This window comes from Peromyscus maniculatus, chromosome 10, assembly GCF_049852395.1.
Source record: "Peromyscus maniculatus bairdii isolate BWxNUB_F1_BW_parent chromosome 10, HU_Pman_BW_mat_3.1, whole genome shotgun sequence".
Lineage (NCBI taxonomy): Eukaryota > Metazoa > Chordata > Mammalia > Rodentia > Cricetidae > Peromyscus > Peromyscus maniculatus.
The window spans coordinates 35,616,265-35,638,771 of NC_134861.1; positions in this window are offsets into that span (position 1 = coordinate 35,616,265).

Below are 22,507 nucleotides of genomic sequence, written 5' to 3' on the forward strand. Positions count from 1 at the left end.
TTCACTTGGGAAGGAATGACCTGTGAAGAGCAGATGGTTTTAGAGAGCTAGTCCTTAAGATTAAAAGTACATGATGGTTTAAACTAGCAACATGGGTTCCCTACAACAGGCTAAGTAGCCTTCACTAAGGCATTGTGATACAGTAATAAAGTGCCTAGGCTCACCTAATCAAGAAGCCATTGGTGTGGACAGATGACTTTGCGGGGATTAACAAGTAACTCCACATAGTTAAAAAGGAGGTTCATTTTGGGGTAGCTTACAGCCAGTAAAGCGGTTGGTTATGAGAACCAGGAGAGGTGAGGTGTAGTATAGCCGGGTTCTCTGGAGAAATCTGCTCGGTCTGCCATCCAGCATCACAAAGAACCAAGAGAGCTTGCACATCCAAATCTTGTGTCTTAAGGGCCCCCAGCTTGGCCCCGCCCCAGGTGCATGTCATAGGAAGGTGTGTCAGGTACCAGAAACCTCACTAGGGTTAGTACTTCTGGTCAAAGCTGGAACATCTACCCATTAAGATGACCTTAGACTGTTGCTCCTACTATGCTCTGGGATAGTTTTTGGTTCTGATGAGTTGATAGTTTCTGTCAGGAAGCGTCTACCTTTGCACTCATTAATGTGGGTTTCTGGTTGGAGAAGTTGAGAGAAGGGCATGGACTTTGTTCTCTCTGAATGTAAAAGGCTAGGTAGGCCATTTGGTGTAAATCTGGGTAGGGGTCCTACAGCAAGTAACAGGAGGACACAATCTTGGTGAGGGTGACTCAGATAAAGACTTGATTCATTGATTCTTATGTCTTAGTCAACACACATGTCACATCTGTGTCCTGCTGACAAGGGTCCTGAAATCCTTCATCACAAAGGATTGAATTTAATGACTCTATGTCCACCTGTGGTGGGCAGTTTGTCTCATCTGTTGCTGCTCTCAGGACATGTTCTAGTTGGAGGAGACTGAATTCCTGACTTTGGAACAGGATTTCCACTACAAATCTCTGTACTTCATTTACTTTCTGTGGTCAAGGACTTGGCTGTTGGCAGTTGCTGGGCTCCTATTTCAGCTTCAGAACATTCAAAATTGTCCTAAGAACTTAGCTATGGGAAAGGTATTGCTGATTGTCTAGCTCATCTGACCTCAGAGTTTAGTGACTTTGGTCCATGTTGTCCCATGGCACATTGCATTGAAGGCTGTTCTGTTGAATGATGCCTTGCTATGGTGTTTTCAGGATAAAAGCTCTGGAGGTTATGAAGATGGCTTACATAAAAGGTCAGAACTAAGCAGCATCTTGACATTACCCCAAATGAAGAAACAAATTGTTTTGTTTGCATATTGTCACTGAAGGTGAAGCTACATCTGTAAGTTAAGTTTCTTTGGTTTGAAAAACTGCTGAGACTTTTGGAAGAAATGCAGGTAGTAAAAGCCAACCTTAAAGCCAGGTGGTGGTGGTGCAAGCCTTCAACTGAAGCACTCGAAAGGCAAACACAGGCAGATCTTTGTGAGTTCGAGGCCAGCCTGGTCTACAGAGCAAGATCCAGGAAAGGCGCAAAGCTATACAGAGAAACCCTTGTCTCCAAAAATCAAATAAACAAAAAAACCAACCTTAGCATAGAAACTGCACCTGGCAGAAGCAGAGATGTTTGTCATGGGAGATGGCTATGGAGCAACTGCGGAGAGAGTGCTGGAGGCTGTTTGCCCCATCATAGCTTGTGGATATCATTAATGTCCACTGTATTCAATGTCTGAAGGGAAATGGAACATCCATACTCAGTCGCTATCATGTCTAGTTTGACCATTGAAAGCAGCAAAGCACAAGGTGGTCAGAAAACTCGGAGATTAAGTAGAGGTGGCTTATCCCAAGCTCTGGGCAGTATGCTTGTTGCCATGCTAGTGCTTTCCTTGTATGCACACCTTGGACCATGGTTTGGAGGTGTGAAACCCAGGGGACAAATGGTTTGTAAAAAACTGCAGGGCTATAGAAGAATTCATACAATTGTGTGAGTGTATCCTACAGATGACATCCTATCTTCAGGGAGCTGGTGACCAGAGTCTTCTGTTTTAATGACAAGGGATGTGTGGATGTTTGGTGGCTGTGGACTTTGGAGTACTTCCTGGAGCATGTGGGGTCTCAGTAGCTGATTTCCCTTGAATGCTTCTTTCTATATTGAAGTCCTGGCAGGATTCATTTGAGGATCTTTTCCTTAATTTTTTACACCACCAGTACCTTGGAGAGTCCACACCATTTTCCACTTCAAAGTTTTATGCCTTGGATTTCATAGCTGTCTTGGTTTTAAAGGCAATCTTGACCACAAAGAATATAACACAAGATTTTCGGTGAAAATAAACAGCCCAGGCAGGGTCTTTAATCATGGCATTTTAATGGAATGTTAGGGGCTATTTTATAGTTAGTCGTCTGCCTCATCCTAATGAACTCAAGAATGCATCCTTGTCCTAAGCCACTGCATTGATCTCTAGGGTATAGATATTCAGGATGGCATTCATATGGCTAAGTTCCCCTGAACTTTGGTGATGAGAGGAGAGAGGACTAAATCTTGCACATGAATGAATTCAAGGGGAGGGAGACCTTTAATAGTTAAGCTTTTATGAAACAATGCCATCATAAATATTTTCCTCCATTCTCTAAACTCCAGCTGCCAAAATAGGCTACTTCTGTGCTTATGTGGCTCATAACTTACTTGAGTGCAGAGCAGCTATACGGCAGAGGATAGCATCTCTTCTGTGCTTAAGTCCCAGATGCATCTAGAGTTATTTTAGATGCATACCTTCTCCACCCACAGGGTCATATTACATATCTTAAGAGCCTAGAAGGAACTTTATTATGTGACAGTGTCTATCTGGACATAATATTCACTTGAAGATGTAGTATCACACTAAAGTCTGCTGGCTCTATAATACCTAATGATCCACCAGGGATTTCACCCGAGATCAGCATCACAATGAGTCACTATTTGATTGGCTGTGGGATGTGTTTTCCCAGGACTTAATTTAACTTTGATCCAAGCCTTGTCTCTTGGGAGGATGGTCTTCCTAAGGAGGATTCCTGTCTTTGTACTTCTGGTCCAAGGGTTTTGAATGACCTAGAGTATCACCCATCTAAGGAAAGTGTCCTAAAATAGGTACAGTGTTCCACAGAGAGGGTCAGTGCTATGGCAGGTAGATTTAGTTCACCATTGTCTTCCACTTCTGAGCTAGAAATGTCACCCAAGGGTTGATCATTATTACATCTCAAGGTTTGATTGTATGCCTCTTTTGTGTGTGTTGAAACTTAAAAAAATCATTTCTACCTGTCCCTCTCCATTCTACAACTGCTTTCAGTCCTCTTAGTATGAATTACTTTTGCTATGATGAAACAGTGTGATAAAAAAAAAAAACAAGCTGGAGAGGAAAGGGTTTATTTTCCTCATGCTTCCACATCCATAGTCCATCACTGAAGCTTGGACGGGAATTCAAACAGGGCATGTACACAGAGGCAGGAGCTGCCAGGGTGGGAGTGATCCTTTTACTGGCTTGCTCCCCTTGGCTTGATCAGCTTGCTTTTTTATAGAGCCTAGGGCCACCACCCCAAGGATGGCCCCACCCACAGTGGTCTGGGACCTTACCCAATTAATTGTTAATTAAATGTCCTAGAGGCTTGCCTATAGCCATGTCTTGTGAAAGCATTTTCAAAATTGAGGTTCCCACTCAGATGACTTTGACTTATGGCAAGTTGATATAAAACTATCCAGGACACCCTCCCTCTCAAAATCATGACCTCTATATTGTTACATACATATGCAATGTCCTGAGTACATTGATCTTCTTTAGCTTTTAACCTAGAGTGTCTCCTTGTGATGTTTCCACCATCCATGTTATCATGCCAACTGGTGTTTTCACTTTTCAGGTTTTGTCTAGGCCACCATACTGTTGAGACTTGGGGCTTTCCATACCTGACAGAGCTGTACCTACTACCTCACAACAGAGGTCATGACGCCTCTCGCTCTTCTATTCTCTTTAGTCCCTTGTTTTGCAATGATCTGTGACCTCAGCTATAGGGGTTGTATTATACAGACAGGATTTTGGTTTGGATTGCCCATGGTCAGTTACACTCTTCGTTTTGACAAATTATAAGTTTCTTGAATAGATTCTGTCCCTAAAAAAAAAAAAAAAAAAAAAACTTCTTTGAGAGCTTACACTTATGGATGATTATAAGGATCCACATCTAGAATATTGTTATAGATTTCAATGGTTTAGCAAAGTGGTAATAATTGGTGTTTGTCTCCCAGGACCATGATCTCTCCAGCCACAGAAAGTCGGCCAGCTTTCCAGTACCAGGCTTAAATTCCTTCTGTTGAGTGGAACTTCATCCAATTTGATAACTGTTGGTTACTTCCTGTATAAAAGTGCCACTACTGCACCATTGGGGATATCTTGTTGGGGTGGTCATTGCTGTGCTTCATGGGCAGCCAGAGTGCATTCTTCTGGAAGCCTTGGTTTGCTTAACCCTGGGCTGCTTTCATTACTAGAATGTGGTCAGATGAGGTCACTAGTTCTCTGCATGAGATGAAGTTACAATCCTGATCTTGTTCAGTTTCATAATACTTTGAAGTGTGGCACCCTTCATGAGCTCAGTTTGCAGAGCATGGGACTCTAGACTGGGTGAAATAATTTAAGAGTCTCTGAACTTGTATCGGGGAACATCTCTACCTGATTTTTGACATGTGTCTTGTCTGCCCTGAAAGGTCTGACTACAGTCCACGTTGATTCGAGAAACTCCATTGGGATATTGTAAGCTGTAAAATGAGACACCATTTAGGATGTAGGTTGCACATATGTCCCACTGTCTGAGCTTAGGACCTGCTATGAATGACTTCATTGCTTACAGTGAAGCAGAAGCTTTCAATATGCCTACATCTCCTGAAGTTAAGCTGATTTCATGAGTGCCTATCCAGACTAGGCAAAGATTTGTGTCCACTATTGTCTACACATATGACAGACATACTCGGAGAATATACTAAGCACTTGGGCATTCAGATTCTAAGCTTTGATAAATCAAGGAGCCCATGAAATGACTCAAACATGTTATGTTCTTGAAAATGGGCATGCATGGTTTACAGGTGACCACCCCCCTCCCCGCCGAAGAAAATGTTCAGGTATGAGAATGAATGTGGCTCAGTTCTCAGGCATGGAACTACAAGCTTCAACCTGGTGGTGGCTTCTTTCTCTGTGTGGTTCCTTATGATGGAAGACTTGATGTATGTTCAAGATACCTGTGCTTCTCTGTACCTGCCCAAGGGTCTAAAGTGTTGGTAACTGATGCCAAAATTACCAGTTTGTTTCAACTCAACCATATGATACTGAAACTCAGATGGGTGATTCTTGTAGTCAGGTATCCTGTGCATTACAAGAGGTTATCAACATTTTTTAACTGTTCATCCTAGTTACTCTTAGCACTTCCAGATGTGACAAGAGGAAAGTTTTTCCTACCTCACTGCTACAGTTTTACTGGGGTGCCATCTCTCCTTAGGTTGGGAAAGCCTGCTCACTGTTGCTTGAGTTCCTCGGAGATGTTTCCAAGTCATCTGTGGGCTTTCTTGGGTGGAATTCTGAACGGTTGTGCATTTTTTGTATTATCTTAGAATTAGGGGAAAGTGTATGTGTGGGAGCTCGTTTTCAGGTTCCTCGTGGCTTTACCCATCAGGTCTGCATAAAGAGGATGATGGGACCACCGGCCTGAGTGCAAGTGTCTGAGATGGTCTGCACTTGGCTGTTCTGGTGTGGGGGGAGGTCTTTTGCTCCACCCCTTGGCGTCTCTATAAATGCCTTAGGGCAGAGACAGTCAGGGCTGGTTGGAATAGGTTCCAGGCTCTCTGGATGCTATTCTTTATTTTCTATCTGTTTATCTCCACAATCTAAATCCTTCTATCTAATATTTCTCAAAACTCTGGGGAACTGGGGGGTTAGTGGATAAATGCCCCCCAAAATGGCACCATGAACAGGGACTAAGGGAAAAAAGGGGGGGACTAAAGACAAATGAACAGGGATTAAGACAAAGGAAAATAATAGTTTTCTTACAGAGTTTTTGGTGAAAGTTTTGAGTCAGTTCCTGCCAGTGGAAAGGGAAATAATCCGGTGTTGTACTGGAATAAAAACCCCTGCCCCTTATTGATATTCATATTCAAGAGAGAAAAGGAAAAAACAGAATGGATGTCCGATGCTGAAGAGCAAAATTCTCTATCAAAATTTTCTATCTTCTATCTCTTAATTTCTATGTGTGAAAATAAGTAAAAGGTATTGTGTAGTAATATAGTGTAGGAAAAACTTAGAAGTGTAAAATTGTGTAGAAAAAAATTAAGGCCACTAGAAAGATAAACTCTTCAGTTTTCTAACTTTGTGTGTTATGAATGCAAATTGGGAAGAAAAAGTTCTTTCTTTGAGCTTTATGGGGTAGTAAAAAAAAGCTCTTTGAGCTTTTTGGGAAGAAAAAAGTTTCCTATGGAAGCTTTTGTCCTAGGAACAGCTGAAATACTAAGTCCAAGCTGCAGGAGAAAGTGATTTCTCCCTGAGGCAAAAATGGTGGGAGGGATAAGAAACCAAAAAGTTTGAAGTTAAGAAGTTTTGGGGAAAATTGGCTTTTCTGTCTTGGGAAAAATCTTTCTCTTAAACTAAAAAGCTTTTCGTGGAAAATTTGGTGGAAACATCTCTCTAAAAAGCCTTTATCTTTCTCTCTCAAACTAAAAGCTCTTAAAGAAAAAAATCTTAAAAACTAAAGCCTTTAGTTTTCTCCCTCCCAGAAGGACAACAATTAGAATCTCCTGAAGATATTAGTACAGGAATCACCTGTGATTAGCTCTAAGGGAAAACAACAAACCTCTTAAGACAGCAAAACCTCTCCAAGTTCTGACTTTCAAGCTTTAAAAATCCTCCCTTGCAACACAGGGGGCAGAGATGGAGTTCCAAAAAAACTCTTCTAAGCTCTGTCTCTTCAAGTTAGTTAAAGACAGTGGGTCAGACTACCCTGAGAGAAACACTTGGGAGAGTGCCTGTGAAGAGCTATACAGAGCCCAACAGGTCAGGAAAATGTTTACCTGGGAAAAGCAAAAGGCCAAGCTTTTCAGTTAGAGCTGAGCTGAGACATCAAGGGTTTTGTTTCTGAGTGAGCTTTTCAGAAAGAAAAGGTGCTCCTAATTGCCCTAAGCCAAAGATCCCCTGAAGCATTGCAAACTCTGTTAATCATTGTATACTAGCTTCTAACCAACAATTGAGAAGCAACTAGCCAGTACCTCTGAGTTGGAGTGCACTGGGGGATACTAGAGTTCCTGCAGTTGTAAACTCTGGAACACAGAGCTGAGGCAGGAAGATACAGGACCCAGGGGGGAAACTGGTAACGGACAAAGCTAAAGCTGATGGGAACCGCACAGTTGTCCAATTCCTACAAGTCTCAGGTTGATAGGTCTACAGCTGCCAGAAGATCTGAGAAAAGCTTTCCTATCAGAGAAAAGACCTTTCTGGGAAAACAGTGTAAAGCCAAACTGCTTCTGTAGTTGGACGGCCAAGTCAGAAGGCTGTCTGGGGAAAGAGCCCAGCCAGGGCAGAGCAGAGAACTATCCAGGAGTAAAGTTCTTTTTCTATCATGGAAAGCATCTTTTTGAGAAAAGCTTTGTTTCAACTGACTCCTGGTGAGATGAGTGTAGCACTAAGGGATGATTGCCTCTGGCATAAGCTCTGTCCTTGACAGACAAATACAACCCACTGGGGAACTGGGCCAGGTGAAGGCCTGATGAGGCAAAATACCTGTTGTAATGTGAGCTTAGAGATGGCAAAACTCCCTTGTTAGAAAAGCAGAGACTCGATTTTCAATCTGTATGCAAACCATGCAAACCCTGCAAATAGAGATGGACTAAAGCCCCTACCTTCAGTAGCAGGAAAAGCTACCACTGTAGTGTCAAATTGTTTCTGAGGCAGAGGAGATAAACTGAGACTGAAGTGGGAACTGTCAGGGAGAAAGACACTCTGAAGAAATGGAGAAGGGACAGATTCCTTCCCCAGAAAATGCAAGATCTAAGAAAAGCTACTAGAATTTGAGGCAGATTTTTGGGGGGCGGGGAGCCCCTATCTCCACAGGCAGCTAGCAGAGGAACAGAGCAGCCTGAGATATATCTAAAGCCTTGCATCTGGGGGGAAAGGAACCAGCCACATGAGAATAAGATCAGAGGGAGAAAATCTCTTTGAAGGAGTTATGGAAAAGTTTTGTTGTAAATGCCTTTGTTTTTTACTGACTGGCTAAAGCAAACACAAGCCCTGAGGAAAGCTGGTAAATGGAAGGCCTGCCTCAATGCCCATTAAGGAGGCAGGTGCAGTTCTGATTCGGGGATTGGGGGAGGCAGTGTCTGGTAAAGCAGAGACATCTGTTGAAGCCAGCTGAGAGAACAGAAATCTCCCAATGTCCCATAATTGAAAACTTAAAACGCTTAGTTCAAATCTCCTGTTGCAAAAGCAAAACCACCTAAAGCAAGTTGGTAAAAGAACTAGAAGTTGACTCCCAGACCCAAAAAGAACTATGGGAAATGAAGTCCATAAACTAGCTAGTAACAGTGAGGCTGATGAAGAAAAATGTGTTCTGGGAAATGTAGTTTTTCAGCTAAAAATGGCGTTAGTGTCCAAAAACTTTTTTCAGCTCAGAATGAAGTTTCTTCTCAAAGCAATGCTACAAAGCTTAATCTTACCTCTTGACCTCAGATCAGTTAAAAAGCTACTTATAAGAGCATACAAGCCCCTTTACAATCCTTGAGAAAGCAGTTTATACACTGAATGTTGTTTGATATATGAAGAAACTTATGGGAAATTGAAGTTCTTTACCTCTTGAACAAAGAGCCTGCAATGAGTAATTCCTTTGCATATCTAATAAGGAGACAAGGAAACAGGCATTCAAAAAGAGATGACCGCTTTATAGATGCGAGACAAATTTCAAAATATCTCTTACAAAATAGTTGCTTCACCTCAAAGTTCCTTATTTAAAAATCAATGCTAAATATCACAGCTGCTAATAACATTAAAGCTATTGAAGTGAGTGTATTAAGTCTTGACAGTACTTTTCCTCAGAGGACGCTAATGAAAGATATGTTGATGATCTTGACTCCTTTGAATAGTAGCAGTTTGGGTGAAAATAGTGGGTTAATAAAAATCTATTAGAAACATCAGCATTGTTAAAGAACTCATGGCAAATACAGCCTTAAAAATGTTAAGAGGGGAAATTGTATCAGAGTTTTAGCATGAAAGCAGCTAAATCATTTTTTTGATATCGAGGTTCCATCCTGCCGTGTGGGGATTGTAGCAGAATAAACAGGCTTCCAGACTGCTGAGGAATTTGAGATTTTGATGCTAATGTTCTCAGACCTGTTGAAAGTTTCAGGTCTAGAACTCCATTCGAATTTAGACAACTATCTTCTCCTGTTGGGAAATGGACTGAGTTACCAGCCAGGTAATATAGAAACAGTATATTCTTTACAGGGTTTTCCTTTTCTTCTCTTTCTTTTGGGTTTTCTGTAAACTGAGGTAGCTCTTAATAGTTGTTCTAAATCATCTGAAATGGATAGCAACAGAAGTCACTAAGTCCCAGAGTTAAGAGTGAGCCATTAAAGAATTACTCTTGTTTAAATCTATCAGGAACTTTGAGAATATCGAAGCTATCGATAAGCTCTGAACTTTAGAAATTATTTGCATACTTTCTGTCTAGTTAAGACAATCTTTCTATTAGAGATAGTGATGATAATTAAGAGTAAGAAGTAGAAAATTATTCTGTCTTGTTAGAAAATGTTAAATCTCTTCTAAGTGTTAAATATTTAGGTGTTTACTAAGTTAGATATATGCTAAGGCTAGCCCTGTATAAGTTTGTGAAATAGATGTATAGCTTCTTTAAGAATATAAGCTTCCAAGAAGCATCTAAGGTAGTCTTAAGACATGTAATAAGCTTATAAGAAGTAAAGATACTAGTTGTAAATGTAAGTTTAAATAGGAAATAAGAAGATGGAATGAATATAAGGAGTATAAGATCAATATAATAAGTAATAAGAAATATATTTGTTGAAATAGTTCTATAGTTTGCTTAAGGAGTATAAATAAGTAGATGTTAATGTTATATGTGAGTTTGTAAAAAAAAAAAGTGTAAATGTTGAGTGTGAATCTATGCTTTAATGTACATGGTTTTAAAAAAAGAAAAAACCTGAGATACAGAAGTTGGTATCCTAGCATACTGCAAAGCAGGCAGTATGAGTGATTTTTCAAAAGCTCCAGAAGCTGCTAATAATGGTGGACACCAGAACCAGCACAAGGCATTGGCAACTTTGACCTATGGAAAATCAACACAACACAGAAAAGCCTGAGCTAACAGAAAAATGGTTCAGTTTAAACTACTACTGTCACTAAGAATGTCTCTCTGACTTGAGAATGAAAGTTGCAGAGATGCTTTTTGCAGTGAACAATTTTAGTTCCAACAAGTTTTGGTTGTAAAACGTCTTTTCATGTTTGGAAGTTGAAATCTGTAACCAGAATTTACTTTTTTGAACTTTTTGAACCTAAAAAAAGAGATAAAACTACAGAAAGGGTTTTGTTATGGAGTTCTTCATATTTGGAAGGCTTGTACCAGAATTTATTGTTTGAATTTTGGGACTTAAGAAATGAAATGAACAATAGTGATTTCATTGCAATGGAATAATTTTGAATTTACTTATAGTGGTGACCTAGGAACTGTTTTCTGGAAATTGTATTGAAAATGGAACTGTTTAAGTGACAAAATTTACTGTTTCTACCTCGACTCAAGATGCATTTTTGTGTAGGCATATATGCTGGTGATTCCTGAGGAGTTTTGTCTTAAAGAGTTCCATAAAAGAGTTCCATGTTTATGTAAAAATGAAATTATTTGTGGAATTGTTTTTGTGTTGCAAATGGAAGTGTTTAAACGGAAATGTTTGGGTTTTCTAACTAGGCTTGAGATTTTGCTTAAAACATTATAAAGAAAAGGGAGAGTTAATATTCCTTATTGTACTTAATTTAAAAAATTTCTTGAGTGGATTAATGTTATGTTTTGTCAGTAAGAAATGCAAATGGGTATACTAAGATTAAAGTGTAGAGAGTTTTATTATGAAACTGCTTTTAGATGTTTTGCTAAGTTTTCAAAGTGTTAATAGATTGAGAATATTGCTTTTCAATATGGGCTTGTAAGAATTGTGAAAGTTTGGGTTTTCTTCTAACTAGGTTTGAGATTTTGTTTAAAAAATTATAAAAAGGAGCAGTTATGAGTGAATTAAGGTTGAATGTATTTTTGCAGAAATTATGTTTAACCTATTGATATTAATGCACCCTGGTTTTGTGGAGTTAAGGAAATATTTAAGTTTGATGTGAATACATCAGAAGTTTTTCCTATGTTAGCAAGAAAATTAAAATGATTATACTAAGAGTTAAAGTTGTAAGACTGAGAAAATTCTTAACTATATATAGCACCATTTATATTAATTTAAAGGGTTCTGTTAAAGGTTTGCTTTGAGTTATAAGATTGGGAGAATAATGACTATGTATAGCAATACATAGTCTCCACAACAGACTGATTTCTCCTTTTTTGAGTAGGCATTGATCGTCTGTACCTCTTAATCTAGAGTGTGTCCTTGTGATGTTTCCACCATCTATGTTGGGATACCAACTGGTGTTTTCATTACTCAGGTTTTGTTTAGGCAACCTGTGGGAGCCCATTCTCAGGTTCCTCATGGCTTTACCCAGCAGGTTTAGACTTGGTGAAATAATTCAAGAGTCTCTGAACTTGTATCTGGGAACATTTCTACCTAATTTGTGACATGTGTCTTGTCTGCCCTGAAAATTCTGACTACAGTCCATGTTTATTCAAGAAACTCCACTGGGATTATGTAAGCTGTAAAATGAGACACCATTTAGGATGTAGGTGAACATATGTCCCACTGTCTGAGCTTAGGACCTGCTATGAATGACTTCATTGCTTACAGTGAAACAGAAGCTTTCAATATGCCTATATCTCCTGAAGTTAAGCTGATTTCACAATTGCCTGTTCAGACTTGGCAAAGATTTGTGTCCACTATCGTCTACACATATGACAGAGAGACTTGGGGAATAAACTAAGCACTTGGGGATTCAGATTCTAAGCTTTGATAAATCAAGGAGCCCATGAAATGACTCAAATTTGTTATGTTCTTGAAAGTGGGCATGCATGGTTTACAGGTGAACACCTCCCTCCCCCCATCCAAGAAAATGTTGAGGTATGAAAAGGAATGTGGCTCAATTCTCAGGTGTGGAACTACAAGCTTGAACCTGGTGGTGGGTTCTGTCTCTTTGTGGTTCCTTATGATGAAAGACTTGATACATGATCAAGATACCTGTGCTTCTCTGTACCTGGTATGGATTACTATATAGCATGCTTAGTGGCCTTCACTTGTGTAATGTAATGAGAATAAACTACTATAGCATGATTCCTAATCTCATTAATAAAAACCTGGAGTCAGATCTCGGGTAAAAGCTGAGAGATCAGGGAAGCAGAGCATCCAGCCACTAGTTCTTACCTCTACAAAATCCTCAGGCAAAAGGGATCTGAATCCTCTTATATTCCTCAGTCCAACCATATTACTTTCTGTCTCTACCTTCCTAGTGCTGGGATTAGAGGATTAAGATCCCAAGTCCTAGGATCAAACGTGTGTGCCATTACTGCATGGCCTCTAGGCTAACAAATGGATTAGCTCTGCACTCTGGTCTTCAGACAAGCTTTTTTTTTTGTTAGACCACAAGCAAAATATCACCACAGACTACATGACTCATCTCTAATAGCTTTGTGTAACACAGATGGCTTCAGACAGGGCCCTTACCATAGTTAAGCTGTGCTAGCTTGCATGTTGTGTATTCTGTGCCCTGATTAGACAGTGTCACTATGGCTAAACCAGGAGTCAGCAAAGCTGGCTGTGTACATATGTCAGCTGCAGCTATTTATGGATCCTGCAACACCTAGACTATTATATCTACTTATGTTTTTTCTTTGCTATCCCTTAGAATGCTTCATGACTTGCAAAAGAATATAGCCCAGGTCAACATGCATTTGGTGTGTTTTTGCCTTTCCATTTCCTCCCATTTAGGTAATAAATACTCAGACATCATCATGTACCAGGCTCTGCTACAGGCTTCTGTGCTGATCCATGAACCCACAGATGGTCTGTGTAGTCTATCACTGTGTGTTCCCTTCACTGTGCCTTCGCCTCTGTCTCTGGGCTCTTCAACAGAGGGTGAGCAAAGCTTTTTCCACATTAGATAATGCTTCTTTGGGAACACATCCTGGTCTTCATTGTCCACCCCTAACAACCTCATGCTGTGGATACCATTCTATATAAATAAAACACTGATGGCCAGTGACCAAACAGGAAGTATAGTCAGGACAAGGATATAGGAGAATTGGGGAAACAGGAAAAAGGAAGGAGGGACACTGCAGCCCCCGCCAGGACAACAGCATGTAAAGATACCGGTAAACCACCAGCCACGTGGCAAGGTATAGATTTATAGAAATGGGTTAATTTAAGATATAAAGATATAAGAACAGTTAGCAAGAAGCCTGCCACGGCCATACAGTTTATAAGTAATATAAGCGTCTGAGTGATTATTTTATACATGGACTGTGGGACTGTGGGGCTTGGTGGAACCTGGAGAGAAGCCCTCCAGCAACAACCTCATGTCTAGATTCCTAATTTCAGGACAATGTTTGGATGTTGGTTGTGTTTAGGAGTCTCCTTGGATTCCCACACAAGTCAGCTTTGGTTGTCTTAGGATTTCAGCTAGAGTTTTAATTTTCTAGGTAGAATTTAGCCTTCATTTTGAAGGCCATGACATAGACCCTTCCATTTTTTCCATTGTTTCCTTGATCTCTGGACCTTATGCCACTTGGGATATAAATTATTTTCACAGCTTTGTGTGGTTTCTGTGGCTTCAGGTGGAGTTTCAGAGCTAGAAGCTCTGAGCAGGCTATCTAAGCCTGGGCTGTGTAGAGGCTTCAGGAAGCTTCTTCTGAAGGTCCTTGTTGCCATCCCTTTGGGACTGTGTCAGGTGACCAGGAGCATAGTGTTCTTCAGGAGCGGGAAAAAGTGCTGGCTCTGGAAGTGCTTTCAAGCCTCACTAGATGTGGGAGTTCCGTTTGTGTCCTTCCTGTGTGGGCTGTTTGCCACAAGCAAGGATTTCAGAACCTAGTAGACACTGACAAGTAAAGTTCTATGTGCACTATGTCCAGCTGCACAATACAGCCTGAATGTAGAGTTTCACACTAGCACCTCTGTTGGAAGTATCAGTGTGTCCCCCTGTCACAGAGGTCTTAGGACCATTACTGCTCTTGGTAAGCCTGTGAGCAGTGGCTGCAGATTTATGGTAACACATAGAAAACATGGTGGGTGGTGTCATCAACTTCATGAAAGTGTGTTATTTTTACTGCCCAGGGAAGAAAGCTCCCAACTAGTGTGCCATCAACTGCTAGTTCAGTGACATACACTGTCTTTTGCCTCATATCTTATCATGTTGAATACAAAATACATTATGAAAGGCAGGATTTTGTATCAGGTTTCAGAGTATTTTGATTCTGCCCCACTCCTATATTCTTGCCTTCTGTCTCCTAAAGTGTGGCTGCCTGAATATATCTTTGATAAGTGTCCTTGCTATTGGGCAAGGATGGCTATAATGATGTTTAGTCATAAATTTGTCACACATCTCGTATGGAATTCTTCACTGTATTGGATCAGATAAGTTTCTCCTAAATTTGGAAAAATTGTAAGAAGATATGAGTTGTTCTCATACTAAATGTTGAAGTGCACAATTCAGTGCTAATCATATAATTGTCCATATTCCTCCGGCTTACCAAGTGTGTGTATTGTACACAGGACTCCAAAAACTTTGTATTGCTTCTTGACACCTCATGGTACAAAGTGACCTAAAATTAGCAACACCCTTGTCTGTTACAGAGTTAAATCTCATCGTCAAGTTCAGAATAGGTTGCGGTGGGGTACCAGGAACCTCCAGGTTAAGATTAGGTTTATTACTGAAAGTAGATCACACAGCATGGAGCCTATGTCCTAACTAAGATCCATATAAGCTGGGAAGCAGGGATGCTGATGGGAGCAATTGAGTCTGGGTCAGTGTTGAGAGCCCAGGGAATCTGGAATCATAACCCAATGAGGATGAAGATCTGAGGGCTAGAGGATCTGGGATGTAGCTCCCACGGTGAGGAAGAAGACCAGATAGTCAAAGGACCAGGGAATGTAATAGCCATTATGAAAGCCTCATAGTACTGTATCAACCGGGCATGTAACTATCACATGAAGATACAGCCTGACAGCCCATGTATGCTGTAACTGTAATGCCCCCATAAAGATAAAGCCCAAGAACTTGATATAGGGCTGTAACTTTCCCATGAGGATGAAGCCTGTGAGTTCTGAGAGCCAGGCCATTCATACTTTGCTTCTGGTACTCTCGGTTACCATGTTTCTAAGTTTGGAGTCCTGAGGAAGATATAATCCAATAATTCTATCTGCATCCATGCCCGGGTGGGTAAGCAGTTCTGCTACACTATGGCAGGATGCCCTCAAAAGCTGTGATGCCTCCAAGTGCTCTGCCTGAAATATTTTCTAAGAAAACTCGGTCTCAGGAGTCCTCATTAGTTTTCCTACCTTTGGTGGCATTAGAACGGTTGTGCCAAACAGGTGGTTTAATGGCCACCATCACTGATCATATCTTATCTGCTATGGGCAATCAGGTGGCATGATGAATTTTGGGTTCTTGTGGAGCTATGGTAGGAGCATAAGAGACTGAACCCAACACAATCTGTAAGAAGAATCTGTCTGGTCTGACCTTAGGGATGAGTCTGTCTTGTTTGGTGATTCTGGGGAAATGGTTCAGAGGTTCTTACCAGGCTGTAAGCAGTGAAACGCAAGTGCCCATGGTTCAGACGTACCCAATCCTGTTACTGAAACGAGATGCTTTCTTCTAGCTGTTTGACTGTGCACAACCTGAGACCAGTGTCTCAGGCCCAGCTCTGACTCTTGAGGGATTCCTACAGTCATACGGAAGTAAACCAGGCATGAGGAGCCAGTGCAAGGCTGTGGAGTGTTCAGTCCTCTCCTGAGCTGCCTTCTGCTGCTTACCTTGTAAAGTTCCTCTCACCTCATGTGGAATGTTTACTTTCTCTTCCAATAGATACTGTCCTCTTGTTCCCTTTAAAATTCACCAAAGGATGTATTTACTGCTTGTTTTTTAATTTATTATTCCTTGACACTTTTGGGCGGGCTGCCAACTGTCTCCCACATAAATACATGGAGGTTTATTCATTCTTATGGAAGCCCAGCTTAGCTTCACTAGATTCCTGCCACCTTTTAAGTTATGCCATCTACCTTTGCCTCCTGGCTTTTATCTTCTCTTTTTTATATTCCTTTCGTTACTACTTCTGTGGCTTGCTGTGTATCTGGGTGCCTGGCCCCTGATGTCCATTTCAGTGACAATATTTTCACATTCTACCTCAGTGCCTGAAAGTGTCAGAGGACTGTTGCAATTCTGTTGGTTGATCCATTGAAAACTTCCAAGGGTCATGTGGGAAAGGGAGAGACTGGCCATCTGGAATTTGGTCCCCAGAGGACTGTGGTATATTAAACTGAACTCTAGGCTGCCCTCTAGTAGAGGAAGCTTCATAGGGCTTTGCTGACTTGGAGTCCAAGAGGCTGAGTACTGTGTCCATCACAGTCAATATATTGACTCATGCACTTAGAATGTGCATCTGATAAGTCTCTGCTTGGGACCCAAACACTAGTCACCATTCTAGCTGTCACACAGAGGCTTAATCCATAATCTGGAGGTATGGATTTAAAAAAAATAAAATAGAAAATGATTTGAAATGCTGGGAATGGAGAGGGCTGTGTGCTCTGAAGGAGACACACCAACAACCCAGAAACATAGCACTTTGAATATATGCAGTGGACAGCAGGTTGCCTCTACTGATGGTAGGGGTCTCAGTGGGGGACAGTCTCAAACTGCAATAATCCCAGGGAGGATTTTTCCCATCCTCTAGTAGGCTTCCATATCTCCTTACCAAGCACAGCAACCTTCCACAATTTGTTGTTTGCAAGGAAATGTCTACTCTCCTTGTCATTAATATAGGAGTGAAAGCATTTATGGCAGATGATTGTAACAAAAGAGATTGTCTTGGGTTTTCTTTTTGACCTTATTATGTCCAAGAGTTTGGGACAGATTTGCAGTTTGTGAAATCTCTCTACAGTGCTTTGCCATAGATGTCATTTTACTTCAGAGGGGCCGGATACAGGTCCTGCGCCAGCTTGCTCAGCATTGGTGACTGGTTTAGCAGTTGTTTCAGGACAGGCAGAGAGAGTTTATTTCCATAGAAATTAAGCTGGAGGAGGAGCTGGGAGCATCGGCTGAGGGCAGGCATGAAGCCCTGAACTCAGAATCCTCCAGTCACCACTGTTCCAGATCCAGGGTTGGCAAAGTAGCTGGCACTCAGGAATTCCAAGTGGCTTAAGACACACTTCACTTAAGTGTGTTTATGAGAATCCAGGGACAGCCTGGGGGAGCTGAGGCAGTCAGATGGAGTTCAAATGGAGAGTGACAGGCAGCGGGTCCTCCTGTCCTCTTCCGTGGATGAGATTTCTCAGTGTGGGCATTTTTGGATCGTGGAGCAAACACTAGCAACCTCTGTTGGAAACGATTTACCCCCACCAGCAGCCCTTTTTAAGGGCACATCTTATTGCCAGGCTGCATTGACATTTTTTCTCTCCTGTTTAATAGAACCACATGTGGCATGGGAAGCAATCTGGAACTTTAGGGGTGTTGATCACTTGAAAATGTGCTGGAGTCTGGGACAGGATGGCCCAGGAGTCTGCTTTCAAGAATCTCAAACAGCACAACAGGATGCTTCATCACATCCACCTGTAGATATATAACATACACACATGTGTACTTAAAGGGCTTTAGTGGTGTCTCTTGATGCTGAATTCCAGATTTAGTGAAAACTAAGAATGTCCCTCTATGCCCAAAAAATGGCATGTTGCAGAAGCTGACTTAGCAGAGGAGAGCTGTGCTAGGGTGTCTGCAGTCCCTCCAAAGGTGGCTCATGAAAAGTGGATGAATTAAGGTATCCAGGGTTCTGAAAGGAGGGAGAAGTTGGCTATAACTTTGGTCAGAGGCCAGAGGACTTGCCCAATTGATCAGACTCTAGAGCAACCTAGACTGAAATCCAAAGCGTTCAGGTAGTTAAACTGGCCTGGCTGTGCTTGCCTGTCACTTTGGGAAATCCTCTGAACCTGTTGAACTGTGCCCACGAATGTGAAGAGTGGAGGCGGCAGGCTGCTAAAATGACAGCGAGAGCTCACACCTCAAAACTGTAGGAAAGAAAGAGTCTACACTCTAAATAGAAGGAGTCTTTGAGTGTAAAGACCACCACCTTGAGCAAGGCTGCATCTCCTATATATACCTGAATAGTGTCACTAACTGGGGACATGCTTGTATTCAGATGTCCAAGTGTATGGGAGCATTTCATTCAAACCAGCACAAGAAGTTGGAGGCTCAAAGCCAGATCTGCCCATGGGCAGTCTTCAAGAAGGGGTGTCCCTGCTCTACAGTGGAGGCTCCTCTACTTTGTGCACTGGCCCACCACCAATACTCATAATTGCTCCAAGTCAGTTGATGGCTGGGACAATCTACAGGTTCAGCAGGAATCACTTAGATTTGTGATTTCTGGAGTTTGAAAACTATCCTCGAGTAGACACTGCAATGGCTTTGTCTCATTTTGGAAGCATTAGGGAAACTGGGGTCCTGTTAGTTTTCTTATAGGGCAGAATCCTGAAGCTGTCAGTACCTTGCATGTATCTTTTGATGTCCAGCACATGAGTTGGAAGTCACCCCAAAGGGAGAATTGTTTCTGAGTGCTTAGAAACAGGCTGGTTTCACTTGGGAAGAAATGATTCTGGGGACAGCAGCCTGTTCTTGAAAGCTGATGTAAGATTCATGTAGGGCATGATGGTTTAAGCTAGCGATTTGGATTCCTTTGTGTGGGCTAAGTAGCCTTTTCTTAGGCATTGGGATGTAAGAATAAAATGCCTATGGCTCATCTAACGAAGCAGCCATTTGTGTGGAGAGATGACTTCATACTGTCTGTCCAATTATTCTCTGAGATTGTTTTTGGTACTGATGGGCTGTTAATTCCAGTCTGTCTGGTAGTGTTTACTTTTACACTCGTCAGGAGTGTCTTCTGGTTGGAGAAATTTTGAGGAGGTGCATGGGCTTTGCTGTCTGTGGATGTCAGAGGATGGGTAGGCCATTTGGTGTAAACCTGACAAGGGATCCTGCAGCGAATACCAGCGGGAAACAATGATGGTGACCATGTCTCAAAGACATAGTTCTTTTGATTTTTTATTTTTCTTATCAACAGATATGTAGTGTCTGTGTCCTGCTGATAAGGGTCTTGAAAGATTTTATGATAAAGGATTGAATCACATGACTGTGTCCACTTGTGATGAGCAGTTCGTCTCATCTGCTGTTGCTGGTCTGTGAAAGGACCATTATGGCTAGCACTTTCTTGGTTTTAGTGTTATCTATTGATTTAACCAAAACTGTGCTGTCAAAACAACCTTAAGCAAGGAAGTCTGGGTTATTTCACTTGTACTTGGATGTCACAGTCCATCACTGAACGAAGTCAGGGCAGGAGGCTGGGTCAGGAACACTGGGGAAAAACTGCTTGCTAGCTTGTTGTCTGGTCTGTATTTAGCTGGCTTTCTGATCTAGTTGAGACTCACCTACTTAGGGATGCTGCCATCCATAGTGGGCTGGGCCCTTCACATCAGTCAAGACAATCTCCTACAGATGTGTCCACTAGCTACTCTGATCTGAGAAGTTCTTCAGGTTCCCATCTTCCCAAGTGACTAGTTTGTATGTCAATGACAAGAATAATCAGTACATTGGTTTCAATGGTGGAATAAGCAAGAACTTCATTCCTAAGGAGACAGAGATTCGTCACAACCTTGGGCCCTTATCAGTTTCATGGATTCTATGAATTCTCACCAGCCTTGAACACCAATTCTAGAGAAGATACACCCTTGGAAAGTCATTGGTCTTGTATTTCTTGCCTTTCCTTCATTAGGAACAGTGTGTTCTAGGGAAGAGTTCAGATGACCTGTCTGTAGCCACAACAAGAACAATTAGACTATCCTAAGTGTATGCTGATGAATAGCCCTGATCAACTGATTGAATCACTGAAGATACCAGGAAGAAGCAACTTCTTCCATTCATCTTTATTTCCCATTGTACGATTAAATAGTGAGAACAAAAGCAACTTAAGAGGGAGGGGGAGGGAGAGGTCTTATCTCACAGTTCAGTGCTACAGTCCACCATAGCATGGAAGTAATAGAGGCAGGAGCTTGGATGCTGAAGTCAGTTATATATATATTATAAATATATAAATATTATATATATAATGTCTGTATTGTCTCCCACAAGTTTCTAGAAAATCCTTCCAAGATGATTCTATTGTGAAGTTGATAGTGTCCAAAATTTTTTTTATCTTATAGTTAGAATACCTAGAATTCTACAATGATGGTTCAACTTGGTGCTGCAATTTGAGTGCACTGCATTTTGTATAAGGATTCTCTAGACGAGCAGAAACAATGAGATGAGTAGATATGCTATTCAAGGATTAAGTCAGTTTGCATCAAAACAGCAACAGTGGCTGAATCACATCTGAGAAGCTGAGAAGCCAGTAGTTGCTGGGTCTTGGAGGTTGCAATGGATCTCAGCATTTGGAGTATTCTCACAGCAGCTATCACTCAGATAGAAGTCTGTGAAGATGGGTGTCTCAGCAGTACTAAACTGTCATAGAGAACCTGAAAGGTTCTTGGAGAGCTCTCCAGTCACGAGTCCACAATAGAAGACATTCAAAGCTGGTTCTGTCGGAGCAACAGGATACATCATCTCAGAAGCAAAGGGGAAGGCAAGGCAAGTTCTGCCACATCCTTGTTCTGACTTTGACCCTCTTTATTTATTCCATGAATTATAACCTGCCATTCCTGTATGATTTGCATCCCCATAGAATGAAGAGGCTCTAGGAATTGGTTTTCCTTTTACTATATGAAGGGGAATCAAAATATTTTTTTTTTGAATAAGGTGAAGTCTGTTTGGGGATATGTTGTTAATCTCTCCCAAGAAACTATTGCAATCTCTATGCTAATGTTCATTTTTTGGCTCATGATGAGGTCATTTCAGCATTAGAAAAAGGTACTACAATTTCTTCTCTCTGTTCTGCAATTTGATAAAGTCTCATTTTTCATTCAGAATCAATTCAGAATCCTTTTCTTCATTGTAGAAGGAACCTTAAAAGTTCTTATTAATAAAATCAAACCTGAGGCGAGTTATTGGGGTCCATGCTGGTAGATCAGAGAGACAGAACAAGCCACAGCTATCTCACCTGGGCCGGATCCTCAGCTGGACTTGTCTCCTCACACTGGAGGCCTCTGAGTCCTCATCCGGAATGGGTCTCAGCTCAATTACTGCTCAAAAGCCTGAATGCTTAACCAGCCAAAATCTCCTAGTTTCTCGTCCTCACGCCTTATATATCTGTCTGATTTCTACCACCACTCCCTGGGATTAAAGGCTGGCTTTCTGGGATTAAAGGCTGGCTTTCTGGGATTAAAGGCGTGTGTCACCATGCTTGGCTATTTCCAATGTGGCCTTGAACTCACAGAGATCCAGAGGGATTTCTATCTCTGGAATGCTAGGATTAAAGGTGTGAGTGCCACCATTTCCTAGCCTTTGTATCTAGTGGCTGTCTGTTCTCTGACCCCAGATAAATTTATTAGAGTACACAATATTTTGGGGAACACAATAACAATACCACCACATTTCCTCCCTTTTTGTCTAAAATCTAAAAAGCTTATAACTAATACAAGAAAAACTATCTTCAATAAGTATATGCCATATATAGTCAAGATTACATTAACAATGTCTAGTCCATTAACATTTGACAGATCCAGACAAAAAAACTCCATTATATATATTTTAACAATGTCCAGTCCAGTAACATCTGATAAACTCAGACCAAAAAAAATTTTCATTACTTATCTTATTTAAAACAAGTAGTTCCTTTTTAAAAGTAGATTCCATAATCTCCCTTTTTATCTTACCATATCCACATTTTCTCTTTTTTCTTTTCATAATAGATTCATTAGTCTACCTTTTGTCATTTTTATATCTTCCCCTTTTTCTTCAGTGTAGATTCAGTGATCTACCTATTTATCCTATTATTTCCTTATCTGTTTTCTCAGAGTAGATTCGATTATCTCATATCTATATTCTCTTTTTCTTTTTGCTTTCTAGGGGTGAAGATATCTTTAGGGAATCTTGAAAAGAAAATTTTGGGGTTAATCATCAAATTCTGTATCGTTTGTCCAGTCTCTGCATAATAGGAAAGTTCAGGGCTTGTTTCAA